This window comes from Lontra canadensis, unplaced genomic scaffold, assembly GCF_010015895.1.
Source record: "Lontra canadensis isolate GAN:19392208 unplaced genomic scaffold, GSC_riverotter_1.0 scaffold37, whole genome shotgun sequence".
Taxonomy (NCBI): Eukaryota; Metazoa; Chordata; class Mammalia; order Carnivora; family Mustelidae; genus Lontra; species Lontra canadensis.
In genome coordinates, this window is record NW_022631031.1 from 16645987 (window position 1) to 16672371 (window position 26385).

At 38.3% G+C, this 26385-nt stretch overlaps 1 pseudogene; it reads right to left on the bottom strand.

Moving 5' to 3' along the window:
- Window positions 1–23199: 23199 nt before the first annotated feature.
- LOC116874537 lies at window positions 23200–25074 on the bottom strand (annotated as a pseudogene).
- Between the last annotated feature and the right edge of the window lie 1311 nt (window positions 25075–26385).

Genomic DNA, 26385 nt, shown 5'->3' on the forward strand with positions numbered 1-26385 from the left:
CCATTACTCCTGGATGTCAACCAGACTGAACAGCTCTAACTGTGTAGATCACCCTCGAGGCCAGGCTGATTCTGATTTCCAAGCCTTCAGACCCACAACAGCCAACCTCCTCGGCACTCCCAGCCAGACTGGCCTGAAGGTTGCCAAGCCCTCCGGCTGGCTCCGCTGTCCACCCTGAAGCTTTATGGCTTTGGCAAGTCTTTGCTCATTCTGAGTTCAAAAATATTTACTAAATGTCCTTTATGTGCCAGGCATTGAACCTTTTACATAAATTAGTTACTTAAATTCATTTAGGTCCATAAAATAAAGATAAAAATAGCTGTCATGCAAGGTTTATTGTAAAATTAAATGAATTCCAGTATGTAAGTCCCCTAATGTTTAATCTAGTGTGTGGGAGTTCAGAAGATGACAGCTATTAAGAGTGAATATAATGAAATGGGATTTTATCCTTCTCCAAAACAAAACATGACTTGGGAAACATTACCGTATTTAAAAGCCAAATACTGAATTTTTTGAAATTTGCAGTTTGAATATTTCCTACTTCTCTCAGAACAGGAGCTATTTATATTAGGTTGTAATTGCAAATGGACTTTATTTGACCCAACAGTACAAAAATACAAGGAGATATTTCCCAATTACAAAACTCTAGTAACAATTCTCATGACTCCCTAGAGTCATAGTTGTTAAACACTCCGTCTCTCTGCTAAGAACTGCCATTGCTGCCCAGGGAAAATCAATCTCCTCTAATATAAGGCGCTTTCATGGCTACAAGAGCAATATTTTCCAAAAGCAATCTATGTGTATGTATACTTAATCACAGGCCCTCTGAACCCAAAATGAACTTCCCCTCACCTGAAAATATGAAAGCTTCATCAGTGAAGCTATAGACTTTACTTACTATTACTGAACAAATACTTCAACATAAAATTAATTTAGTCATTTATACCTTGGTATCAATAAACTTAAAAGACCTTTTCCTAAGCAAGTATAAAAGGGTAGGGAGTAAAGTTCGCTCCTGGAAGAAAATGGCTTTCTAGTCTTGGAGCTCAGACAAGAAGTCGCACACGTGGGCGGGCTGTCTGCAAGGACCGGGAGAAACATGCCAGTAGCAGAGGTCAAGGGCACTGCAGCCGGGCTGCCTCCATGCCACATATTCACCTGATTGAAATTTCCAGATAACCAAATTAATGACAACCATGTCATCTGTCCATTACAATTCATTAAATCATGGGACCCCTGTGCCAAATGTGGTTCTTCGACATGCATCGGTCCTTTACACTGTCGGGACAGGACTTGCATTCCCTCATCTACAAAATAAGAACAGCATTAGACAATCCTTTGCTAATTGGTGATCCGCTAATAGCCTATATTAGTGGTTTTCAAACTTATCATGTATGCAGATGACTCTGTGACATAAAAAAACAAAACAAAACAACAACACACAAAACCCCCGCAAAAGTTAGTCTGTGATGTTCCCTGAACTCCACGTGCAGATTCTTGGGGCAGCAACTCTACCCTCCATTGTGTCAGATACCATCAGTGAACCCCTTAGGTCCCTAGAACCCCACTATTCAGTTACTCCAGATGCCCTCTGACAGGCAGGGTGGCCTGTAGTGAGAGAGGACTCTTGTCAGAGCTACGGAAGTACGAGTGCCAGGGAATGAACATGGGAATGATGATGATAACTGGTATGTGAGTATTCAAGCTTCCTTGCCTCCTCGGGGGAATTATTCCAAGAAGCATGCACCATTTCCCAACATATCCTCCCTGGAACTGAACTCCCATTGTCCACACTGGAGCTGCCTTAATAACTCACTCTTTACCAGCTGTCTCCCTTCCATGTATGATTTTTCCCAACATTTCCAAAACATAGTTCAATATATATTTCAATTTGAATAGAAACACTGGAAAATCTAATTCTTCAGAGTTCTCTCACAATACAAATTTACCTTTCCTATCAAAGACGTAGCTTAAGGTTTAAGAAACTTTGCACTGGTGTAAATGTCTATTCTGATGTTCAGAAATAGAAGGCATGTGCCTTTAAAAACAGAGCAAAAAGAACAAAAACAGTTAAATTCCAGTTCCTCAAAATGAACCATTCACCCCTAGTGTAAAGAGAAATCCAGAGATGGAAAGTTCATGTACTCTCACATTTTTCTATCAAAACTGTCCCTTCCCCAAATTCCCCTAATAAATGCAGTATCTGATATCTAAAAATCCCCAATTTCATACTTGCATAATCTTATCAACAATTTGATTTCCTCAGTATTCTGTGTTTTATACATTGAATACATAGAAAAATGGTTATCATCTTTGTTATCTTACAAATACAGCATTCATAGCTGATAGGGACTGTAGATAGAAATAACTCTATCTCTAAACTGCAGGTAGTTTATTAACTCAAAAATAGAAGATCAATGCAAGTTAGCTACCAAATCTCCCTCCTCTTAAAAAACATGACTGTAGAATATGCCACTGATGTCTTGTCTGGGCGGTTCTCCAGCCCCCATCTATGGCAACACAAGCATTTCTATATAGCCCTGATTCTTGTCATGCATGGTTCAAGTCTGAAAAGTAGCTAAACTGAGCACCAAAAATCTAGCTTTTTACCATCTTCCTGGCCATTTTTGATTCTAAAATCAACCCCCTCTGAGCCACCTGCCAAAAAGTCCTGCAAGGAGCCAAAATAAGTCTACCTTTAGGGTGACAGAGGTGAGAGTCACCAACTTTTGGTGAGTGCCCTCTCCTATCTACCGTCCTCTCCACAAGAGCCTTCCCTTTTGTCTTGCTCCCAGTCGGCACTGGAGAAATAAGTCAGTTATATTCAGCAAGGCTCTTACACAAAGTATCAGTGGTATGCCAGAATCCCTAGTCAATAGAGTATTTTCGGTTTTCTGGATAAGGAAGCCCATGAGAATTCTTCCCTTCTAGACTTAGGTGGAACTGGGCATTGTTTCAGGAAAGGATATTGTATGTGAATATATTAGAGGGTTTCTTCCAGGCATGTTGCCTACTCCACATTCTATTTAAAAAAAAAGTCAGTATCAATTCTAAAATAGGAAGTAAATTATTATTACTTTAAGATTTTATTTACTTGAGGGAAAGAGAGAGAGAGAGAGAGGGCACAAACAGGGGGAACAAAAGGTAGAAGGAGAGGGAGAAGAAGATTCCCTGCTGAGCAGGGAACCCCATTATGGGGAATTTGATCCCAGGACCCTGAGATTATGACCTGAGCTGAAGCCACCAGGCAAAGCCACCAGGCGCCCCAGGAAGCAAACTATAATATATATATATATATATATACACACACACACACACACACACACACACACACATACACACACACATATGCTATAAATATTTATATTTATATATATATTTATATATATAAAATACATATATATGTATTATAGTTTGCTATATATATATGCTATAAATATATAGCATATATATATTATATTTATATATATTTATAGCAAAAATATATATTATATAATACATATATATATTTTTCCATATATTACTGAAAGATACAGCCTGAAGTGGCAATACAGCTAAGCAGCCATTTCCTTTTTCACTTTAAAATATGTTTAAAGTCCCCTTCAAAAACATACACGTGGCACCAAATGATTCAGCCATTCACCACAATCTCCATTCCAAGAGCTCTCAGAGGGGGCCTCCAGCTAAGTGTTCGCCCGTTTTTTTCAGTATCTAGCCAGGTTAACAATATGGATAGGGGTTCAGTCCCGGAATTCTCAGGAGGCATAGCTAATAAAGTTCTTGGTAAGCACTGGACAGACATAAAAGGCATATGCATTGAGCAAGGACACTTGAGAGCTTCAGAAAAGCATTTCATGGACATGAAAAAATATTGTGTTTGAAATGTGATGAGTTCGGAAGATTTATTTGACTTTACAGGGGAAAACAAGACCAGAAATAATATAGTTTCAGAAGACACTTACAGTGAGTTTTAACTCTCAGACCTTACTCACGTTTGGCCTGGGTATCATTTCCCTTCACAATACCCCACATGAGGGAGAACTCAATTTCTAAATCCTTGACAGTATTTGACACCAGGAACACACATTACTGTTAAGCTGAATGGAAAAATCTTTGCAGATTTCAGAGCTTCAGTTGAAGGGCACCTGTTTGGGGCACCTGGGTGGTTCGGTCGGTTAAGAATCTGACTCTTGATTTCAGCTCAGGTCATGATCTCAGGGTCGTGGGACTCAGGCTGCCCAACGGGCCCCACATCACCTCGGGTGCGGAGCCTGCTTCAGATTCTCTCTCCCTCTGCCCCTCCCTGCTCATGCTGGCACTCGTGTTCGCTCTCTCTCCAGTAAATAAATCTCTAAAAAAAAATAAAGGGCACCTGTTTTATTTTGTTTTCGTCACACATAGCAAAATGTGAAATTCAATAGCTACTACCCCTTCTCTCACGGTATAGCTCATCCAACTTTATCCCCAACACTTCTGCTTGAAAACAGAACCACAAAGCTCCTAAAGTGAGACATTTTTAATAGGTTTCTAATCCTTTCTGAGTATGAGAGGGCAGGATATGCAAATTTCAGAAGAAAAGTTTCCCTTGGGGTAAATTTGGGGCTTTGATCCTAAAATAAACCAAGAACAACAGAGACACAGTTGTTTTGAAATTAACAATGCTATCTCATTTAAATCATTCCAGAAATATTAACTGAGTGGAAACACCACAGAACATAATTTTTACCGCTCCCAACAACTCTCTTCCTTTCTCTCACTCTCTTTCTTACAGACTTTGTTTTCTATGTTCTTCTCCATACCCAGTGTCCCCCACTGACCCCTTCTTAAAGGTTCTGCTAGCTTTACTAGTACCAGGGTCACAAATTCCTCCCAAACTGCAGGCATGGGAATGCCATTATAGTGGATAATCATAAATTTATCAAATTATTAGAATAATAATATAAAATAATTGACAGTGTAGGTTCATTTTTGGATAACCTATCATTAGATGTGTAGCTCATCCATGAAAGCAGAAGCTTATGAATTTGTCCAGGGAGCTCCTTGGAATATTGTCAGGAGATGTAGGCACTGCCCTAATCTGCCCAGAAAAATCTGAGGTGTGGGACAACATTCACAGCAAAGTTATTTGAGAAGTTTTAATCAAGAGAGAACTCACATGATGGATGTGTCGTACAGTAAGGAATGTTTCAACGGCAAGTATCAAAAAAGTTTTACTGTGGCCTCAGTCAATAGGGGTTTCTTTTTCTCATACAAGAATTCCACACGTAGGCAGAGCTTGTGTTAGTTTGGCAGCTCAACAATGTCAGGAACAGCGACTCTAAAGTCCCTTCTCTCCTTCCTGAAGAGAGTTGCCCCCAGATTCTGGCAACACATCCCCACTTAACATAGATGACAAGAGGAGGTAAGGAGCAGAGAGGCACATCTGTCCCTTTTACGAGAAAAGCTAAAGTTTTTCTAGAATCCTACTCTACAACCCCACTGACACCCCACTGCGGTCTTCTGCTTGTTATCTCCTGTCTGCCCCAAACTTCAGGGGAGAGGAGACTGGCAAAGCAGCACCTGGCTCTCCCACCTGCCCTAGTAGAAGTAGGCAAGTGAGAACGGATGTTGGGTTAACCAAGTCATGGTCTGCGCACTGAATTTGAAGTGCGAGGACAACCAGAGCTTGGCTTACCCTCCCTTCGGCTGTCCTCCCCGGGCTTAGTAATTTTCCCCACCAGGCAGGAGATACTTTGAGGGCACTGGCTCCTATGTTTAGCTTCCCAGTTGCTGAGACCCAATTCTAAGCACTGAATCTTAAGAGCAAACAAGAATTCTTCTAAGTCCTTGTGTCTTCAGCATTTGACACTAGGCAAGTCCTTGGTCAAACACTTTCCCACTTTCTAAAAGAAAAAGACCTGTAAGCAGCTGAAACTTATTTGGTCTTTTCTTAACCTGAGGCACATGTATCCGTGCCAACTTCTTCAAGGGGACACGAATTCCACTACTTGTTTTAATCATGGCCAACTCTTTCCTCCTTCCCTCCTTGCTTTGCCAGTGTCTGTGCCCATTAGTACCACCAGGAGCATAGACGGTGAAAGGCTTGGCAACCGTTTCCATGTAGCCTACTAATATATGCAAAATATTATCAAACATATGCTTGTGGACAAAAGCTAAAGCAGAAAGCTAGCTTGTCTTCATAATAGGCTGCAAAGTTTATTAAGTGGAATTTCTCAGTGCACAGCATTAGCTGACTGGTTTGCCTGTAGATGACTTTATCAGCTTTTTAGGACTTATGCACAACCTCCCGCTGTTCTGGATACCTTCTGAGTAGATATAAGAATCACTCCTTCCTATAATTATTTAGGAATATTTTTCAACTTGTTGTCACCCTTTTGGGAAATTTTTTACTTTGTATAGCAGCTGAAATAGCCACAGAATAATCAGAAGTCTTACAGTTATTGCAAAGAAAAGAATAACACTAATGAAGCAGCTTGGTCAATACAAAAATTATTACCTGGGTTTTCCTGGACCAGAGAATCGGTAGTTAGCAAAAATGTCTTCTCCACCTCGGTTTCACCACATGGAACATTCCAACAGGATACATTTCTGTAAACAGCTTGTCCTGGCTGTAATATAGCCTCCAGGGGACACCAGGACTCCCTAGCATTTCACTGTTGTCTTTGTCTCAATCTTGTCATCCAAAGCATTAGGACTGGCCCAGGTAAAACAATGGAAGGAAAGGGTAAATTGTGACCAAGGTCTCGATGCCTTTGGATACCTTCTTTGCCTGCCTAGCGGCACCCTGAAGCACACCATCAGGTTCAGCCTGGTGGGCGAGGGGCGTGGGGAGGTGTCTCCAGCAGCCCAGCAATGTCATCATCCCCAGTCTGAGTGGAGTCACTAAGACGTTCTCAGAGTTCTGTTGGACTTCCATGAAGTGTTGCATGGGAATACTCTGTGAAGTATAAAGCCCTTTGTAAATGTCAGCTATGTGTCTGTCATGGCGTTGAGTGAATGAATGAAAGATAAATGAATATTAACCACCTGAATATTAATCTGTGTTAAACCTAAAAATGTCTATAAACTAAAGCTTACTGGTTTTCTTCAGCCTTTCAACTCACATTTAAATAAAGCTATTTCCTTAAAGCATAAATGTGAATACTCAAATAATTTTATTAAAACTGTAAGTTTGGGGGTGCCTGGCTGGCTCAGTCAGCTAAGCTTCTGACTTGATTTGGGGTCAGGTCATGATTTTGGGGTCCTGAGAGAGAGCCCCTAGTTGGGCTCCGTGCTGGGTGTGGAGCCTGCTTAAAATTCTCTGTCCTTCTGCCTTTCTTCCCCCGTTCGCATAAGTTTGAGCATGCCCTCATGCTCTCTAAAAAAAAGCTAAATAAAACATAAATTTTAAGAACTCATAGTTAATTAACAGAAAACACTCTGCATGGAGAGTTCTGCTATTAGTAACCAGTATTTTTTTAAAAGATTTTATTTATTTATTTGAGAGAGAGAGAGAGAGAGATAGCATGAGCATGGGGAGGGGCAGAGTGAGAGGGAGAAGCAGACTCCCTACTGTGCAGGGAGCCCAGTTTGGGGCTTGATCCCGGGATCCTGAGATCATGACTTGAGCCAAAGGCAGATGCTTAACCGACTGAGCCACCCAGGTGCCCTAGTATTTTTTTTTTTTTTAAAAACCCGGGAGTTAAACAGCAAAAGGTGTTGTGGGTTGCATTTAATCTGTGAATATAAATGAAACTTTATGGTTCTAAAAAATCTCCTGGCAACTTCTAAATGGAAATTCTTTTGTTTTCAACTGCCAAATTGCCAACAGAGCCAGGACAAAAAAACTCCCTGTCTTATTTCCTACCAGGGTTACTCCTCTTTTGTGGATCTTATGTGCTGCTCTGCAAAATGGAACATAGTTCTTAAAATCCTACAAAATATCATTTTCCAGGCAGCAGAACAAGCTACCTAATATTAGGATACACTTTTTGTTTGTTTGTTTGTTTTTCTGTTTTTTTAAAGCCAGAGTAGGAAACCTCCCCTCAAATGGCTCTCTTAAAACTCCTATAGAGGCTATAGCCTTCGGAAGAACCTCATGATACTTTGCTATTTTCCTTTCTCTGTCTCCCCTCCCCAGCCTGTTTTGTGTGAACATGTTTTACGTTGGCAAGTGGCCAAAGAATTTGCCATAAATAAATTTGCTCCCTGTCTACAAGAAGATAACTTAACTGACTTCCTTGGTCTTGCTGATTTGCCTCAGCACTGGGAATGGCTGAGGGCTTGGGGATGTTGCAAGCCTCTGAAGGATTGTGTGCATGGAAATTTAGAAATCCTACACTTCCAAACCTTCCACATGCCAGTTAGAAGCACAAGTCATAGAGTACAAGCTCCTGTGCCTCCCAGGCCCCTAGTTTACCACTAGCGAGTGACATGTTCACCAGGAATTTATCTCAGGGGTTTAGAAGTAAGAGTGGAAGAAGCAGATTATTCTGATCTCTTTCTATCATTCATTGAAGACAGTGGGAAAGTCGATGAATTACAGATTTGTTGAAGTTTAAACAGAAACTATAGAAAGACAACACCAGAATTCCTTCAATTCCTTCTCCGCTGCAGACCGGAGCTCTGAAAGCCACATTGCATTTGTTTATTGGTATTGCTAAAATTTCTGTTGACTCAGATTAGAACCCAAAGTAGATTTTTTACAACTACATCTTGCTGTTTTTCATAGCTGACTACTGGTCTGGACAATTTGAGCCACCAAAGGAGCCAGTTTGGGATCTGAATGACTGATGGCTGATTTCAGTTTGCTGTTCAGTATATACACTTAGCATACATTGCCTTTTATTTTTCCTAAAAAATATTTCATCTACTAGAATGCTCACAAATGGAAACTTCTGATTTTTTCTGAATGTGTAATTTTTAGTTGACAGAGTAGGTTTGTTCTAATCTGGATTATCAGTGGTAAGCTTTAAAATTGGGTTCCTATTCAATTTTCTTTTATTAAAAAAAAAACATGGAGGATAGTAAACCAGATGATGTAAAACTCTGACAATATCACATGTTGACAAAGTTGTAGAACGAAGACACATGTGCTGCTTCTTTTTGGGAAGTGACTCAATTCAGATGATTGGCAATTAATTTGGGGTTGTCCAAAAAAGCAGGGACAGGTTCTGCAGGTTCTGCAATCCAGCAAGCCCTTCCCTGGGGCTGGTGTAATATTTTAAAAAACTGAGGCTGACTGTGATCCACTAGTAGGTCTAGAGGTTGATATAGAGGGACATAACCAGAATTTTTAAAACAAAATGAAATAGTATAGGAGAGAACAGAATAGAAAATATCAAAAAGCATCCACTGTAATCCAAGTGTTGTTTTGTAAAACTTTTGCAAGACCAGTTTATATCTTACTGAGGTCATGGAGAGAAAGACTTATACTATTCTAGAGAAAGTCTTGTATCTCAGCTCATATTTATAACAGATAAGACAGTACTTCTAAGTGATTTCACATTCTACATGCTTACATCCACTACGAGTAGGCCCTGAGATATGTGTTCGTGACAATTAGGTGGGTAGAACTGTCTGTGGGACACTATTACAAATAAACACTACATAGCAATAAACAGGAATAAGGGCAGCTCAGGCATCAACATGATTACAAGTTCAACATAACATTGATAGAAAGAAAGCAAATCACAGAGGAACTCATATAGTAGATTCCATTTATATATGCCTCGGTATTATGCAAAATTTAAAAATATTATTGTGTGTAGATGCATACATATGTAGTATAATCATAAAGAAATGCCGGAGAATGATGAACACAGAATTTAGTCTTCCAAATATGACCACAACCTTCAGGCGGCAGTTTGAGGAAAATGGGGATTGTAAAGACAGTGGGAGAATTCTATTTCTTAAACTGGGTGTTGGGAATATGGCTCTTTATTTTACTGTTCTCTAAAGTGTGCATATATGTTATTTATACTCTTTTTATGGGACTGACATATGTCATCATGAAAAACTGTGGGTGGTGATGTATGTTTTCAGAATTTATCATTGTTTTGTGATTCACATTGCTCTTCTCAACAGTGTCATAAATTAATTCCTTAATATAAGTTCAAATCAGTTCTCTTTGATCTATTAACTATATTTCAGACATTGCTTTCACCTCTCTTACATAATTTGTGACTTGATACAGATTTCATTGCTTCTAGAGCTAGCTGAAATACAATATTCAGTGAGGTCATAACATTCCATGTAGGAATCCATTCTCTGGCTTCAGGAGTTATAATAAACATGGTAAACTACGTCTCTAACACATGAAGTTCTTTACATGTTTACTTCATGCTCCTTTCATTAATATTGCACAGCCCAGGTGGGTAGCCCCTGGGCGTGATGAAATTCCTGCTAACAGGAATTCCAAAAACTGATATCCCCATCTTGTTTCAACTGGATGTTTTTAGAAAAAACTAAAAAAAAATTTTTTTTAAATGAAACCATGAGGATCACATTTAAGGTACCTAGAAGCACACGTCAGATTGCATTCTCTTCCCCTGACCATTGTTACAACTGCCATGAGTCTCTTTCTGGGCAGACACGGATACCCATAACTATATACCAATCTAAGGCAAGCAGATTGCATTAGAATGCAGGATGGATATTCTGTTTTACTTAGAATGGGTGAATAAATAGGTAGCGAAAATACAGGAAAGATATTCAATGGATATTATGTGGCCTATTTGGAGAAGCATGAAACCAAGATTTAGCAACTGGCTGTTCAGCTTGGGTTATAACTTGCCCAAATGTTATTTGTTTTCTAAGACCCAAGTCAAATTCTGTAGCCTCCACAAAGCTTTTCTTGATTGTGTTTCCCCATCTCCACCCAGGTAAATAGAACTGTTCTCTCTCTGTCCCTACATAATTTTTCTTTTATACTTAGCCCTCATCCATATCACATAACAGTTCTGTGTGTTTATATGTCACTAAGAATAGACACTGCAATATATGTTGAACTAGTGATTAAATCCATTTAAATTTTAAAAAGGAAATGATATCAGCTAGAATTCTAGGTGTAAAGAACAAATATCTGGCTAAAGAAGGTGAAGGTTAATTTGTGAAAACCATATATAAAGTCTCCTAGAAGAGCATTTGGAAACCAAGCTTGGGAGAAAGAGCAAACCAAGGGTGCTGAAAAGGTAAGCCAGAGCAGGAAGAGCGGGCAACACCCCATCCCACAATTAAAGACCCCTGCTTCCCCACCATGCACACTACTTGACTATGCACAGGAAGCAGGAAAATAAGTATCTAGGAAGAGAAGTGGGTACTCCCTGAAAACACCCTCACAGAAGACTGCACATAACGAAGAAGGGGTAAGTCTCAGAATGAAGGAAAGAAAGGATTGGAGGAGGAAAGAAGGGAAAGAGAGAGCGAGAGAAGAAGGGAGGAAGAGAGAGACAGAGATGAGAATGATCAAAATAAAAAATAATGCTAGTATCAAATGCTGGGTGGGATACAGAGAAATTGGACTGCTCATTTATACCCGTGAGAATATAGGTGGTGAGAAGAAGATACAAACCACTCAGGAACACAATTTGGCAGGCTCTTATAAAACCAGACATGGAATTACCATATGACCCAGCATTTGCACTCTTGGATATTTATATCAGAGAAACTGAAATTTGCGGTAACCTAAAAATCTGAACATGAATATTCATAGCAGCTTTATTCATAATAACCCCAAACTGGAATCAGCCCACATGTCCTTACAAGTCGAATGGTTAAGCAAACTGGGGTATATACATGCCATGGAATATTACTGAGTGATTCAAAGGAATAAAATATCAATATATGCAATGACTTGGATGAATCCGCGGTAGTTACACTGAGCTAAGAATAGCCACACCGAAAAAAGCAGTAATTTCATTTATGTGAGGTTTTGAAATAACGAAATTTTAGAAATGGAAGACAGATAGATGGTTGCCAGAGGTTAGGGATTCGGTGGGGAATAGGGGAGGGATGGAGGGATGTAGATGTGGTCATAAAAAGGCACAGGAGGGATTTCTGTGATAGTAGAGTTGTCCAGTGTTTTTGTTATGGTTGTGGATACACAAACCTACATACATGATCATTTTTATGTAATCTTAGTACACACACGCACACACACACGGACATGGGCACAAATGAGTGCAGATAAAACTGAGAAAATCTGAATAAAATTGGTGAATTGCATTAGTGTCAATATCCTGGTTTTGATATTATTCTACAGTTTTACAGAATGTTACCATAGGAGAAAAATGGGCAACCTGTAGAAGGGTCACTACATGTGAATCTAAAATTATCTTAATTATTTAATCTTGGGGCGCCTGGGTGGCTTAGTGGGTTAAAGCCTCTGCCTTCGGCTCAGGTCATGATCCCAGGGTCCTGGGATCGAAGTCCGCATCAGGCTCCCTGCTCAGCTGGGAGCCTGCTTCCTCCTCCTCTCTCTCTCTCTCTCTCTCTCTCTCTGCCTGCTTCTCTGCCTACTTGTGATCTTTGTCAAATAAATAAATAAAATCTTAAAAAAATTATTTAATCTTAATAGAAACTTCAATTAAACACACACATCATTATTAAACACCAACGAGGTGGCAAAAATTCTTCTCCCCACTGGCAGTTGAGGGATAATCATAGTATAGCAAAAGAGACAGATGAATGACTAATTTCCAAAGAGTGTGAAAACTCTTACAGCTACAGGTCTGTTCAACAGGCTATGAAAACCGGAGGTCCTACAGGAAGGACCTGTAAGCAGAGAAGGACTCAGAGGCAGACCACGAAGCAGGAGCCGAAGCTTACCAGATGGAAAGGGAAAGAACAGGGCTGCAGGAACAGCATGTGGAAAGGGAGGGTGCAGGAAGAATACGGACTACTTAGGGGACAACCCTGAGTGTGGCTGAAGCTTAGAGCATAGTGACAATGAGATAAAGCTGGGACCTAGTTGTGGGTATTGAATTCCGTCCTAAGAGGTGGTTATTGGGATCTGTGGGCAGCTTGGAGCCAAGCAAGAGAATGCCCTGGGTGTCACATGAGCTAGGTGTGTGTCCTGGTTATCATCTCTCTCAGGCTCAGTCGCCTCATCTGGAAAATAGGGATAACGCTGTTGTAAAGATTAAGCAGATGTAATTAATTATGTTACTATTTTTTAAAAGATTATTTATTTATTTGAGAGAGACCAAGCTGAGTGGAGGGGAGGACAGAGAAAGAGGGAGAGAGAGAATCTGAAGCAGACGATGCTGAGCATGAAGCCCATGACCTTGAGATCAGGGTATGAGCTGAAACCAAGAGTCCAGAGCTCACGGGCTTCTGACGGGTATTTCTAGATCCATCCAGTAGAGCAAGTACTGCATGTTCTTCCCACCACACTAGGTAAATCATTTCCAAGTCTTAGTAAATGGCCCATAAAAACAGTTCACCATCAGTCATAAGTAATTCTATACAACAAATAATTCTCTGTGACTAATGGGGTTTTTATGCCTCCCAGTGCCCCCCCAAAAAACCCCAGTCACTCTATTAGAAAAAAAAAGGTGGGGGGGAAGTCAACAGGAAAGGAACACATAATTGATTATGATTATGGCTGACATTCTAGATGCAGAGAAGATAAATGATTATCCAAGTTGAAGTTGAATGTTTGATAGCACCTTATACTGTCATCTAGTAACAATTACCCCTCAGCTCTCACCTTTCTCCAGTTAAAATTCCCTTAATGGCTTAAACATAATCTTCCAACCTACACACCAAATTAAATGCAAAGATTCAGGAATGTGAAAGAAGAAATCCAAAGGGAGTGAGAGCATAATGGTGGTCACCTCCCTAGCTTTTACCCTAGCTTGGTGCTAACCTTTCATTTCATACACTCATTCACCATTTAGAGCCCAGGTAATAAATCTACTTAATCTCTAGGCACTGTATAGACCAGAAAAAAAAAATTTGAGCAATGATTCTCTTTAACCACTTTCTACTACAACAAAGAGTGAAATCTGTAATTTGTGATTTATCTTTTGGCCTTTCTGAACTGCAGAGATCTATGTTCAAGGTATCTTATTCTCCTTGATTTTATACATATAATTTTATGTATATATTGCCTAAACCAGTGAGACATAATTTTTTCATAAGTCACAACAGCCTAAAGCACTACTTCACATTTACTTGTTTAAATCATATGCATGAAATATAATTTACTTTGCATTTCTATTAGATAATGTGAGAAAGCTTGAACATTGCAGAAGGTAAGGAATCTAAATCCATTTTATGTTATTGTGTTATATATTCTTCCTTTATTGAAAACAGAATTTCTCAACCCTGGCTGTATTAGAACTACCCGACATCTTTTAAGATAATACTTATTTCTGGACATCTCCTTGCTACTCTTGACTGCACCCCCCCACCTCCCCAGCTGATTCTGACTTCATTGTCTGTGTGCAGATCACAAAATTAAACCCCTCCACAAAAGTCCCCTCCACATGACTCTCACGTGCATCCAGGCTGAAAATCACCATGCACTAGACCAGAACCTCCCAAAACTGGCGACGTCAGTTTTAGTTACTACATCATCTCCAGTCCTGCTTGGACAATGAGGGATAAAAACTGAGTAAGACAAATTGTTGTCTTGAGAGGCTTGTTATCTAGAGCTGCGTCGTTCAATAGGATGTTCACTAGCAATATGTAGCTACTTAAAGTTAAATTACATCAAAATTTCAGCTCCTCAGCCACACCAGCCACATTTCAAGTGTTCAAGAGCTGTATGTGGCTAGCAGCTAACATACTGGACAGCACAGATAGAAAACATTTCCATCCCCGCAAAGTTTTACTGGACAGTGCAACCTGAGAGACTGCATTATTAGAAGGAATAAAAAGAATAGATATTAATTAAACAATTGTGGGATGGCTAAAACTACATGTCCATGTAACATACAGGATATCAAATCAGAATTATTTTATCACTCTAGTGTTCTTAGAAAAATGCCTGTGGCTATATTAATTTGTAAGTTTCACTGTTTAGCTTAAAGAACTATCAAATAGCTTCACATGTTATATCAAAACATTTTACAACAGGCTTTTCATTTTATTTTTTACTTTTAAATAATTTTAGTTTTATAGAAAGGCTGCAAAATAGTACAGAATGTTTCTGCATATTCCTCACCCAGCTTCCCCTAAGGTTAGCATTTTATGAATGTATAGAATATTTGTTAAAACATTTCATCAGTTTTTCTACTAAGGTCCCTTTTCTATTTTAAGATCCATCCCAGTAGAGCAATTTGAAGGAAGGGGCTGGAGGGAGGAGAGAAGCAGACTCCCTGCTGAGCAGGGAGCCTGAACTCGGGCTCCAACTCACCACCCTGAGATCATGAGCCTGAGACCATGACCTGAGCCAAAATTGAGTCTGACGTTTAACTAACTGAGCCATCCAGGTGCCCGTTGAGCAAGCTGTGTTTATTCATCTCTCCTTAGTCTGTGACTGTTTGCATCTTTCCCTTTTTTTTTTTTTAATATTTTATTTATTTATTTGACAGAGATCAAAAGTAAGCAGAGAGGCAGGTAGAGAGAGAGAACTTGACGAGGGGCTCAATCCCAGGACCCTGAGATCATGACCTGAGCCGAAGGCAGAGGTTTAACACACTGAGCCACGCAGGCACCCCTCATCTTTCCCTTTTCTTTCATGACCTTGATACTTTGGCAGTGCGTTGGTCAGGGATTTTAGCAGACTGACTCTCAAGCTGTGCTGGCCTGATGTTTTCTCATGATTGGGCAGTGAAGATGGATTTGGGGGAAGAATATCACAGAAGTCAATACCCTTCTCATTACATCATATCATCAACCTTATAATACAGGCCTGGAAACAGTCATTTTTCCACCTCATTTGTTTTGTTGTTGTTGTTGTTTGCCTTTGTTTTTTGCCTTTGTGGAGTGGTATTTAGAAACCTAGATCTGTACACTGGATGTGCCCCTGGCTACCTGGGTGTCACTGTTTCTAGGTCCTTTCGGGGAACAAAGTTAGCCTCTTCAGCTCTGTTTATTTTTAACTTCTTTCTTTGACAGTAAGAAACCTGGTTCCCATTACATACAGTCAATTGACTTATTTGATGAACCCTCATGTACATGTAAGGTAGTTCCAGAAATTCTACCCCATGAAACTCTAATTTACCAACTGGAATATAATTTCTGTGACAGTTCTTTACTGTCTTTATCCTTAGAATATGGAGTCAAACCTTGCTTCCAAAGTAATTTAGGTCTGTTCCCTCTTCCCTACCGCCTCCAGTGAGATTATGTCACACATAACACGTCTGTAATAGAGTTATAATTTCAGTCTTCATCCCATTCTGGGATCCCCAACATCCTAGTTAAATTTTTTTTTACACTTTGTAGCGAACCCCTACTCCCTCCTCAAGCTATGACAGCCACTGATCTGGGTTTAATTCTGATACTTTTCCTTTTCCCAGAGTGTCATGTATTTGTAATCATGAAATAGCCTTTTGGGTCTGGCTTTTCTCACTTCACAAAATGCAAGTAAGTTCTACTGTATCTCTGGTTTCTACCTCATTGATCTCAGCTCTAATCTTGATTATTTCCCTTCTTATGTGTGGAGTTGGTTTGATTTGTTGTTGATTCTCCAGTTCTTTAATGTGTAGAGACAGCTGCTGTGTTCTGGATTTTTCAATTTTTTTGAGGGAGGCTTCGATGGCTATGTATTTCCCCCTTAGGACCACCTTTGCTGTATCCCATAGGTTTTAGACTGAAGTGTCTTCATTCTCATTGGTTTCCATGAATTGTTTCAGTTCTTCTTTGATCTCCTGGTTGATCCAAGCATTCTTAAGCAAGGTGGTCTTTAGCTTCCAGGTGTTTGAGTTCCTTCTGAACTTTTCCTTGTGATTGAGCTCCATTTTCAAAGCATTGTGATCTGAGAATATGCAGGGAATAATCTCAGTCTTTTGGTATCGGTTGAGTCCTGATTTGTGACCCAGTATGTGGTCTATTCTTGAGAAGGTTCCATGTGCACTTGAGAAGAATGGGTATTCTGTTGTTTTAGGGTGGAATGTTCTGTATATATCAAAGGAAACAAAAGCCAAAATAAACTTTTGGGACTTCATCAAAATCAAAAGCTTCTGCACAGCAAAGGAAACAGTCAAGAAAACAAAGAAGCAACCCACGGAATGGGAGAAGATATTTGCAAATGACAGTACAGACAAAAGATTGATATCTAGGATCTATAAAGAACTCCCCAAACTCAACACACACAAAACAGATAATCAAATCAAAAAATGGGCAGAAGATATGAACAGACACTTCTCCAAGGAAGACATACAAAAATGTTCATCATCACTAGCCATCAGGGAGATTCAAATTAAAACCACATTGAGATACCACCTTACACCAGTTAGAATGGCCAAAATTAGCAAGATAGGAAACAACATGTGTTGGAGGGGATGTGGAGAAAGGGGAACCCTCTTACACTGTTGGTGGGAATGCAAGTTGGTGCAGCCTTTTGGAGAACAGTGTGGAGAATCCTCAAGAAATTAAAAATAGAACTTCCCTATGACCCTGCAATTGCGCTACTGGGTATTTACCCCAAAGATACAGATGTAGTGAAAAGAAGGGCCATCTGTACCCCAATGTTTATAGCAGCAATGGCCACGGTTGCCAAACTGTGGAAAGAACCAAGATGCCCTTCAACGGACGAATGGATAAGGAAGATGTGGTCCATATACACTATGGAGTATTATGCCTCCATCAGAAAGGATGAATACCCAACTTTTGTAGCAACATGGACGGGGCTGGAAGAGATTATGCTGAGTGAAATAAGTCAAGCAGAGAGAGTCAATTATCATATGGTTTCACTTATTTGTGGAGCATAACAAATAGCATGGAGGACATGGGGAGTTAGGAGAAGGGAGTTGGGGGAAATTGGAAGGGGAGGTGAACAATGAGAGACTATGGACTCTGAAAAACAATCTGAAGAGTCTGAAGAGGTGGGCGGGTGGGAGGTTGGGGGAACCAGGTGGTGGGTATTAGAGAGGGCACGGACTGCATGGAGCACTGGGTGTGGTACAAAAACAATGAATACTGTTATGCTGAAAATAAATTAAAAAAATGATAAAAAAAAATTCAAGTAAGTGTCCTCCATGTTGTTATGTAAATCAACAGCTGAATAGGTGAATCAATAGTTTCACCTCTTTTTTATTTTTAATAAACAGGAATACAACTTACTGTTTTATATTGAGTATTTATCTTGCAAACTTCCTAACATTTGTTATTAGTTCCAGGAATTTTTTTTATAGATTCTTGGGTTTTCTACATAGACACTCACATTGTCTATGAAATGAGACAGTTTTTTCTTTTCTAACCTGTATCTACTATTTATCTTTTTCTTACCTTATTGTACTTGGTTAGGTCTTCCAAACAATGTTGAATAGGAGTGATAAGACATATTGCTTTTCTTGATCTTAAGGGAAAAATTAAATTTCTCCTCATTCCATATCATATAAACAGCTAGATTTTTTTTTGGGGGGGGGTTGGGTTTTTTGTTTGTTTGTTTGTTTTTGGTTTTATTTTGTAGATGCCCTTTATTAGGTCAAGGAAATTCCTTTCTATTCCCAGTTTGCTAAATGTTCTTATCATGAAAGAATTTAGTAATTTATTAGATACTTTTGCTGCATCTATTGAGATGGTCATATGGTGTTTTCCTATACCGTCTGTGAATGCATCAAATTATACTAATTGATTATCACATGTTAAACCAGCCTTGCATTCTTGGGATGAACCTCATTTGATCATGATACATTACACTTTTTATATATTGCTGGATGCAATTTAAAAATATTCTATTGAGAAATTCTGATCTATATTAATGAGATACTGCTCTGTAATTTTTTTCTTTAGCTTTGGTATTAGAGTAATGCTGGCCTTGTAGAATTAATTAGTAAGTGTCCTTCTATTTCCTGGAAGAAATTCTGAGGACTTGGTATTATTTCTTCCTTGAATATTTGGTAGAATTTGCCAGGGAAACCATATGGGCCTGGAGTTTACTTTTTGGGGAGGTTTTTAGCTACATATTCAATTTCTTTCATAGATACAAGATTATTCAGGTTATCTGTGCTCCTTGAGTGAGTTTAATAGTTGGTGTCTTCAAGGAATTGGTCAATTACATCTAAATTGTTAAATTTATAAACTTAAAGTTGTTTATATATGACTTATTATATTTTAATGTCTGTGGGACCATTAGCAATCTCTCTCATTTTCATCGTGATATTGGTAATTTCTGGCTTCTTTTATTCTTGATCAGCTTGTCTAGAAGGATATCAGTTTTAGGATCTTCTAAGTGGATCAGTATTAAGCTCCATTGATTTTCTTTATCTTTTTCTGTTTCCAATGTAATTGACTTCTCCTCTAATTTCCTTATTCCCTTAGTTTGCGGGCTTAATTTGTTTTTCTCTAATTTCTTATGCCAGAATCTCAGGTTGTTGATTGGAGATATTTCTTCTATTCCAAACTAAGTATTTAATTTTATAAAATTCCCTCTAAGTGCTGCTTTAGGAGGCATCCCACAGATTTTGTTATGTTGTATTTTCATTATCATTCAGTTCCAAATAAATTTTTAAAATAAATTATTTTGAATTGTTTTAAGTTTATAGAAAATGATAAAAATAATGCAAACAGTTTTCATATATCCCACCCCTAGTTACCTATGTGATGAATATCTTGTATTAGTGTGTTACATTTGTTATAATTAATGAACAAATATTGATACATAATTATTAACTAAACTCCATACTTTATTCAGATTTTCTAGTTCCTAAGCAGTGTTCTTTTTTTGTTTTAGAATCCCAATATGTATACCATATTACACTTAGAAATAGCACCTAGGTTCTTTTTGGCCTTGAGAGTTCCCTAGACTAGGTTTTTGACAACCTTGACAGTTTAAAGGATTGCTAAGCAGATATTTTATAGAATGCCCCTTAGTTGGTATTTGTCCAATGTTCTTCTCTGGCATTATATGTTTGGGGGAGGAAAAACACAGGCCAAAGTAAAATTTTCACTGTATCTTATCAAGGGTATATATTGTCAACATGACCTAACCCTGTTGATATTAATCTTGATCACCTGGTTGAGGTGGTGTTTGTCATGTGTCTCCATAGAAAAATTACTCTTTTTCTTCCCTCTCCTATACTGTACATTTTGGAAGAAATTCACTACATTTATAAGGCCCACAGTTGGGAAGTGGAAAGTTATGTGCTATCTCCTTGAGAATGGAATATCTACACAAATTATTTGGAATTCTTCTGTATGAGGCCTTGACTATTCTTCTCTATTTATTTATTCATTTATCTACTCATTAATTTATCAGTGTGACTCATGAATATTTATTTTATGTTTTGAGTTATAATCCAGTATAATTTATTCTGTTGGCTAAACTGCTTTGCCCACTTGGATCTCTTTCAGTTGACTTTTATGTCTCTTTCATATATCCCATCATTGTTGGTTTTATATTTTTTTATTTATGGCACTATAAGATGTTCAAGACTCATCTGTATTTCCTGCCCAATCATAGAATCAGCCATTTCTCTTAGGATCCCTGTTCCTTTTATTGGAGAATGATTTTACAAACCCAGACCTGGGTTTTTTAAATATATTTTTAATATATTTTTTATATATAATAATAATATATAATTTTATATATAATAATAAGTAATAATAAATAAATAATAATATAATAATATATAATTTTATATATAAAAATAAATAATAAGTATATTTTATATATAATAATAAATATATTAATTTTTTCTTTTTCTCTTAGCTGAGGGCCTGATGTAACAGCAACCCAGGTAGCAACAAAGTCTGGGTTTGTAAAGTCATTCTCCAATAAAAGGAACAGGGATCCTTAGAGAAATGGCTGATTCTATGATTGGGCAGGAAATACAGATGAGTCTTGAGCATCTTATAGTGCCATAAATAAAAAAATATAAAAGTGTATCCTAACCTGTGTGTGTATTTCTATATGTAACCATCCATATGTACGCTAAGCTAACATAAGTTCATACTGATATCTCCAACTCTAATCTATATCCCACAGATCACTTCAATCTATCCCCCTAAACTTACCTGTCAGCAGTGAAAAACCTATCTCCCACCACTGCTATCCATTAACTTAGTTGTTCAATTTCAGTATACATTATGGTGGTATCAGAATTATTAAACCATACCCTTATGGTCAAAATTTTATCAATAAGAGTACAGTCCTACAGATATCACTCATTTCCAAAATTATATAGTTCAGTATCTTTTCCCCCTACACACCTTTCCCCCTTCATACATCTGTCATACAGCTGGCTTGTCTTGTCACATTCTGCATTCCATCCTGGGTTCCCATAACCTCCTGTAAGACTTTTTATAACTTTGCATACATTTAACTTCACTTTTTGTGCTGAAAGTATGATGCATTTGACAGATGCATAATGTCTTGTATCTACTACAAGATCCACAGTGGAATGAAGAGTAATTTTGTTGCCCTAAAAACACTTCACCCATTCATTCCTCTCTCCTTACCCTGAACTCCTGGTAAACACTAATTATTCTATTGTTTTTATAGTTTTGACTTTTCCAGAATGTCATATAGCTGTAATCATACACTATATACCCTTTTCAAACTGGCTTCTTTCACTTACCAGTATCTATTTAAGCTTTGTGTGTGTGTGTGTGTGTGTGTGTGTGTGTGGCTTGATAGTTAACTTATTTTTACTGCTGTCAATATTCAATTTTATGGATGTACCAAAATTTGTTTATCTACTTACCTAATAAAAGACATTTTGGCTGATTTCTGTTTGGGGCAATTATAAGTAAAGCTGCTACAAACATTCATTTGTAAACTTTTATGTGGACATGTTTTAAGATCAGCTAGATAAATACTTAGGAGTATGATTTGGGAACTCTGGTAAGAGTTGTATAGTTTTTTAAGAAGTCTCCAAACTCTCTTTTAAAGTAGCTGTATTATTTTTCATTTCCACAAGCAATGAGAGTTCCTGTTGTTCTACATCCTTGCCAGAAATTAACATTGTCAGGTTTCATATTATTATTTTTTATTTTAGCCACCCTAATAGGTGTGTAGTGGTATCTCCATGTTGCTTTAATGTGAAAATTTCCAATGACAAATGATATTGAGAATCTTTTCATCTGTTTATTTGCATCAGGATATTTCTTTGGTGAGGTTTCTATTAAGATCATTTACCCTGTTTTAATCGGGTTGCTCACTTTCTTATTGTTGAGCATTCAAAATATTTTAAAATTCCCCTGAGACTTCTTTCAGCTTCATGGCTTATTTAGAAATACATTGTTTAATTTCCAAATATCTGGAGATCTTCCAGATATCTTCTCTTTATTGATTTCTAATATAATTCTGTATTGATCTGAGAACGTATATTTGGGATCATATCTGTTCTTTTAAATTTGATCATTTGTTTTGTGACCCAGAATATGGCCTATGTTGGTGAATGTTCCATGTGCACATAACAAGAACATGTATTCTTAACTTCTTTGGTGAAGTGATAAATGCCAATTAGGTCAAGATTGATAGTGTTGTTCAGATCATTTATATCCTCATTGATTTTTTTAAATTATTTTTTCTATCTATTAGTATAAAAGAATGTTGGAGTCACCAGTGATGATTGTGGGTTTGTCTATTTGTCCTCTCAGACTCATCAGATTTTGCTTCAAGTACTGGGAAGGGCTGCTGTTAGGTAGGTATACCTTTAGGACTTTTAGGTGCACTTGGAGAACTTACCCCTTTATCATTATGTAATGTTCTACTTTAAGTTTGATAATATTTCTTATTCTGAAGTACGCTTTGACTGAATTTAATATAGCAACTCCAGCTGTGGTTCTTTTGTGGGAAAGATAGGTGACACCATGCATGGGTACATGCTTTTACTTTTAACCTATCGACGTCTATATTTAAAATGAGTCTCCTATAGGCAACATATAACTGAGTCTTGTCTCTGTATCCAACTTAACAATCCTTGCCTTTTAACTGATCTACTTAAAGTGCTTATAGTTATGATTGGATTAAAAGCTACTATTTTGCTAGCTGTTTTTTATTTGCTCTATTTTTTTTCTTTTTTCCTTTGGTTCATTTTCTGCCTTCTCTAAGTTATTAGGCATTTGTATCATTCCATTTTATCTCTTATTATACCTCTCTTTTTAACAATGGATAATTAATTTATGAAAATAGTTGATTAAAGCATCTGCACTAGTGACTTCCATCTTTACTCCTGGCTCAATGCAGGCAGAAGTAATGCACTTTACAGTTTCAGAAGGACTGTACAAGTCAAAGATTTTCATCTGGAAATGCTGCCATATCTTAGGTCCTTCGCCAGAGGTTTTCTCACAGTGATTCCCAGTCTTGGTAGGCATCCAACCAGTTCTTTCACTTTAAGGTTCTTTCCTTTGCACCTCTGGTCAAATCAGCACACATCTCCAGGGATTTTATATCGCGGATGGTTACGGGCGATTCTAACTCAGTGAACCACCACCTCTGGTTCCACACGTCTTTCCAGTATCCTTCAAACCATGACTGCCTGGGCACCTGCGTGGCTCAGTTGGATGAGTGGCTGCCTTCTGCTCCAGTCCTGATCCCAGGGTTTTGGGATGGAGTCCCGCATCAGGCTCCCTGCTGGGAGAGGCTGCTTCTCCCTCAGTCTCCCCCACTCTGTTTCCTCCCCTCTGCTCATGCTTTCTCTCTCTCACTCGCTCTCTTGCTGTTACTCTATCTTAAATAAAAACAAAACAAAACAAAACCACAAAACCATGACTGCCCTGTGGTTGCGGTACGATTTCTTGACCAACATGTTCCTCCCGAAAAAGGAGCAGTGGTGAGCCAGGAGCTGGCCTCAGTGTCTTTTGCACAGAGGCTAGATACCTCCTCTTTAACATTTTTTTTTTTTTAGAGGAGGGGGAGGGTCAGAGAAAGGGGTGGAGAGAGGATCTAAAATAGGCTCCACACCCAATGCAGAACCCTATGTGGGGCTCTATCTAATGACCCTGAGGTCATGACCTGAACCAAAATCAAGAATCAGACACCTAATTGATTGAACCACCCAGGCGCCCCTTTAACATTTGGTTTAATGGTTAATGAGTCTATCTTTGAATATTATACCACTTCATACACAATGTAACAGTATATTCCCAAATTCTCCCATTCCTTGTACCACGGTTATCTCGTATTTTACTTTTATTAATAGGATAAACACAGAATTAAATTTTTGCTTTAAATAGCTTTTAAAGCAATAAGAAATAAAAATATATTTTCCATTTTGCCTTCATTCTTCATTCTTTGTATAAATCCAAGTTTTTGATCATATCATGTTTCTTCTACCCAAGAGATTCCTTTACCATTTCTTATAGAGCAGATCTATGGTAATGAGTTACCTTAAGTTTTGTTTGTCTGAGACTTTTTTCACTTAAAAAGTTTATTTGAAATTTTGTCTGAGAAAGGTATCTGCACTTCACCTTTGAAATATATTTTTAAGTCAGTTTTTTTTTTTTTCCTTTTCAGCACTTTACAGATACCATTCTGCTGTCTTCTTGTTTGCATGATTTCTACTGAGAAGTCCATTGTAATTATCCTGATACACTTATGTGATGCCATTTTTTCCTCTGGCTGCCTTTAAGGTTTCCTGTCTTTGGCTTTCTTCATGAAGTTTGAATATGTCGTTCATAGGTGCTGGGTTTGGGGAAAAGTCTTAATTTCTTCAAATATTTTTCTCCTGAATTCCATTTATGCATATGCTATATCATTTGATGTCCAATAACTTTTGGGTGCTCTATTTGTTTTTTGGGCTTTTTTTTTTTTTTTTTGGCATTCTTCTCTTTTTTTCCCCTTTGTGTTTCTGGGAAATCTCTATTGATCTACATTTTCAAGCTCACTGGCTCTTTCCTCAACCATATCAAATCTACTTTGTTGATCTGTTGAAGGTATTCTTCATCTGTTACAGAATTGTTCTTCTTAGTTTCCATGTCTCTCTGACCACTCATATTGTCTACCTCTTCCACTAGAGCCTTTAACATACTAACCATAGCTATTTTAAATTCCCCATCTGATAGTTCTCGACATGTAGGTCATATCTGAGTCTGGTTCTGTTAACTCCTTTGTCATTTTAAACTGTGTTTTGCCCTCCTTCTTTGTATGTCTTGTAAATCTTTTGTTGCAAGTCAGACATATTAGTCAAGACAACAGATATTGAGAGAAATAATTATTATGCTTAGAGATGAGCACACCTTTCCTTCTAGTGTAGGAGTTCATTTTAATCTAGTTGGGAGTTGGGCTGGGTTTGAAGTTTGCCTCCTAATTGGCTTTGGGTCTCCCCACTGGCTTAGTCATTTTCCTTTGTGGGACAGACAGAATTTGTCTCTTGCCGCTCTCCTAGCTGTATTCCACGCTTACTTGTATTTGACACCTGATAGGGTGATGGAGGTAGAGGACCGGGGGAAGGAGGTGTCTGACATGCTTAGTAAGCCTCATACTTGGGCAGGTATTGTGAAGCTGGGTCTTGTCGCTGTGACCTTCTCAAGCTGTGACATTCTTGCTCCTTCTCCAGAGGTTAGGCCGGGCCTACCCAGAGTCTCACCTCTCTCCCAAGGACCTCTGTCTACACTTTTGTTCCCTTTTCCCTGCATATTAAGACTCTGGTTTCTCTGAGATGATACTGATGATGAGTCTGGCAATATGTCAGCAGTGCCTCCTATTCTTTCCCCTTCTTCAACCAATATCATGGGGAAAGTTTTTTTGGGCTCTTCCCCAAACTTTCCCTGTGAATTCCTAGAGGAAAACCCTTTGAGAGAGTGGGACTTCTTATACACACATGTCTTCAGCCTCCAGAAACTTCACATTCCCATTCAGCCTTTAGCAATTCATTAAAAATATCTGGCTGGGTCTTTTTTTTTTTTTGGCCTAAAAAGAGTTTGACAATATCTTTCTTGGAAAACGCTTGTCTCTCCCTATATTTCAGGACAGTTGTGTTTGCCCTGCAATCTCAGTTCTCTCATGGGTTCAGGAAAAGTCATTAATTTCCAGCTTCTCATTTTTTTTTTCCTTCTTTCTCCTGTTGCTTGGGTAGGAGTGATACTCTGTTCAACACTTTTCATCTTCCAGCTGAATTAAGAAGTCTTTTCTAGACAGAGACAACTTGACCCATCTCACATATTTTTCATAAAAGAATAAGTATATGGTAAAGAGACTATAAGTTTCTAAAAAGAAAAAAAAAACAACTTGTTTCCAGTTCCTGCCACGTAATTGATTAACCAGGAGTATGACTTCAAATAAGAAAAATGAACTGATAAGACTTATTAGGCCTGCCCACCACCCCAAAAGGATCAAAATGATATAAC